Here is a 2,792-nt window from a genome sequence, read left to right as displayed (position 1 = left end):
CCCCTCACCCCCCCCATTAAGTACCCACCACCAGAACCATCAACCACCACCGCCACCAAACCTTCTTTCTTCCTTGCTCCCAACCTCACCCACCCACTTTGTGCCTCAAAATGTACTTTTTCTTCTTCTGCCCCTACGTCAATCTCTCGTGAAATTTCTGCCGCTGTGGAAAGCAGAGTTGAAGGACTCTTTAAGATAGCAATAAGCCTAGGCTTCGGGAGAAATGAGAAACTTATGACTCTGGATCTTGGGCAGAAGGAAGATAGAAGGCCTTTCCAAGAACAAGACCCATGGATTTTGGTGTTTTTGTTTGTTTTGGGGTTTTTGGGTTTTTTTTTTTTTAATGAAAGCCCCAGGAAGGAACCATGGAGGAAAAGACAGAGGGCCAGAGAGGTGTTGGGGTCCAATATTTTAGGAAATAATAAAATGAAAGTCAGGGAGACCAAATACGGACTTTCAATGAAGACAACCCAGCTCTTCCCTCACCCCATCCCCTAGCTGAAGAGAGGAGAATAAAAAAAAAAAAAAAACAACAGATACTGCTTTCAATTTTGCTTTTTTTGGTGATTTGTTTCTGGGATGTGACAGGATAGGTTGGAAAAGGAGGGAGGGATAAGGAGGAAGGAATTGTGGTGGTGGGAGTCTGGTTTTTAAAGGTTTTGTTGTTCAGGTCTGACTCTGGGGTTTTCTTGGCAAAGATACTCAAGTGGTTTGTCATTTCCTTCTCCAAATCATTCCACAGAGGAGGAACTGAGACAAACAGGGTTAAGTGACCCCCACCCCAGGGTCTGAGGCCAGATTTGAACTCAAGAAAATAAGTCTTCATCAGATCAAGCCAGGCACTCTTAATCTACTGAGCCCACCTAGCTGCCCTTTCTAAGATTTTATTTAATTTTAATTATCTCCTACAGGATCCCCATTTAAACCTTCATATGCAGAAATCCGAAACTCTCCACCGAGTTTCAATGTGTAAAATGTATTTTGACCCAAAATTCATGAGTATAGGAGGATGGGGGAAAAGGGGATATGGTGTCCTTTCGTATAAATGGAGGGGTGTTCGGAAGGTTATGGTGTTTTCTAATCTATCAGTATCTCTCAGTATTCCCAATATCCCTACCAAATTTAGTATAGTCTATGTATACATTGTGTACAAACAAATGTGCAGATTGCTTTTCTCTTTCATTCATTGGTGGGGAGGAGTAACCTCCTCCTTCTATTGGCTCTGCATGGAGGTTCTGCTCTTTCTTTAAAACTGGAAGACTGGACAGCCTGGCTCTCTTTCCTGAGAGTTCTTTCCCCCTGCACCCTGAAGGGTAACTCTGGACACATCCCCAAGCACCAATACTGTCAACGTGAAACTACTGGGAAGGGAAGATAACTGCATACCTTTCCCTTCCAGTGGCTCTGAGAAATGGGCCTGGAGTGTTCCTATTTTTGTTCTGCTTCATTGTGTTTCTCCTCAGTTTTAGGTGTGGGTGGTAAATCCCCACCAGCCTTGATAGTGGGAGCTTGAGCCAAGGTAACCTTGAAGCCAGAATTCCAGGATTATTGAAGTCAGGCACCCTGACAGGAAAATTCATAGAAACTAGGAATGCTTGGGACTGGAGCTTGAGGTGAATTTTGGACTTTGAAACTTGGAGAATTGGATTGCTCTATTAGAATTCAGCTAAGCTCAATTCCCTTACCTCCTCCTCAGAGATGAGGAAAAATACAAAAAAAAAATAATTTTGTTATCTGTTTTTGTGATTTTATTTCTGGGAATATGATAGATTGGAGGAGAAGTGGAAAGTGTGAGAGGGAATTGTGAGCACCTCATGGGAATAGAATATTTATACCTCCCATGGGTTGTGGAGTATGTATTTGTATTGTATCTTTGATGTAAATAATCTGGACATTAATAATATGCCTCTAAAGTAAATATTCTTTTGTTAAAGCTAATCCAGCTGTCAGTGATTTAATGGTACCTAGGATGTAGGAGACCTACCCCTGCAATTGGAACACTATCTGGGTAGCTGGAGCCATTGACACAGAGCCTAGATACCCCAAACCCCCTTCTTAAAGAGTACTGGAGAACTGTATAAGAGGAGTGAAACAAATGACACCCCCCACCCCAGTAGATGAAGGCTGGTATAATTAGTGTTACACATATGTAGAGGGTAGAATCTCTAAATTCAGGTTTTTCTGATTTTTTTTTTTAACTTCAAGCATGCCAGGGATATTTCCTGTCACCTACCTGCAAAAACCCTGTTCATGAACTAGAAAAGCTCAGAGAGCACTCTTAATAGGGGCTTTTATACTGTCATTAGAACTAATTTTATTCCTAATCAATCCTTCCCTTGTTTTGTTTAGTCAACAAATTTAGATATAATAGGCATAATTTATATAGGTTAGCACACAATCTTGCACTTGATTATATACTGCATGATTCTCTAGTTTTTGACATTTTGTCAGTCCAATTGGGAGTCCAAGGTATAACATCAATGTCACATTTGGTATATTTGGTAAATATTTGGTAATATGGTAAACTACAGAAGCCCTATGCTACTTTCAATGACAACAGCATGATAATGGGGGGAGAACATTTTACAGTACAATAATTAGTATTTATTGAGTCATCAACACTACATTAAAGACAGGAAAATGTTTCATATATTTCAGAAATATTTTTCATAAAAGTGGTTATGGACAAAAGGATCAGAAAGTTAAGGACTAGACCACTGGGGAATGTAATCAGGAAGAACATTGCTCTCACACTTTTTAGTCATTACTACCCACTTTTGAAATAGCCTCTT

Source organism: Vombatus ursinus, unplaced genomic scaffold (genome assembly GCF_900497805.2).
Source record: "Vombatus ursinus unplaced genomic scaffold, bare-nosed wombat genome assembly UNPS02004704.1, whole genome shotgun sequence".
In the NCBI taxonomy this organism is placed as follows: domain Eukaryota; kingdom Metazoa; phylum Chordata; class Mammalia; order Diprotodontia; family Vombatidae; genus Vombatus; species Vombatus ursinus.
This window is presented reverse-complemented; position numbering follows the sequence as displayed.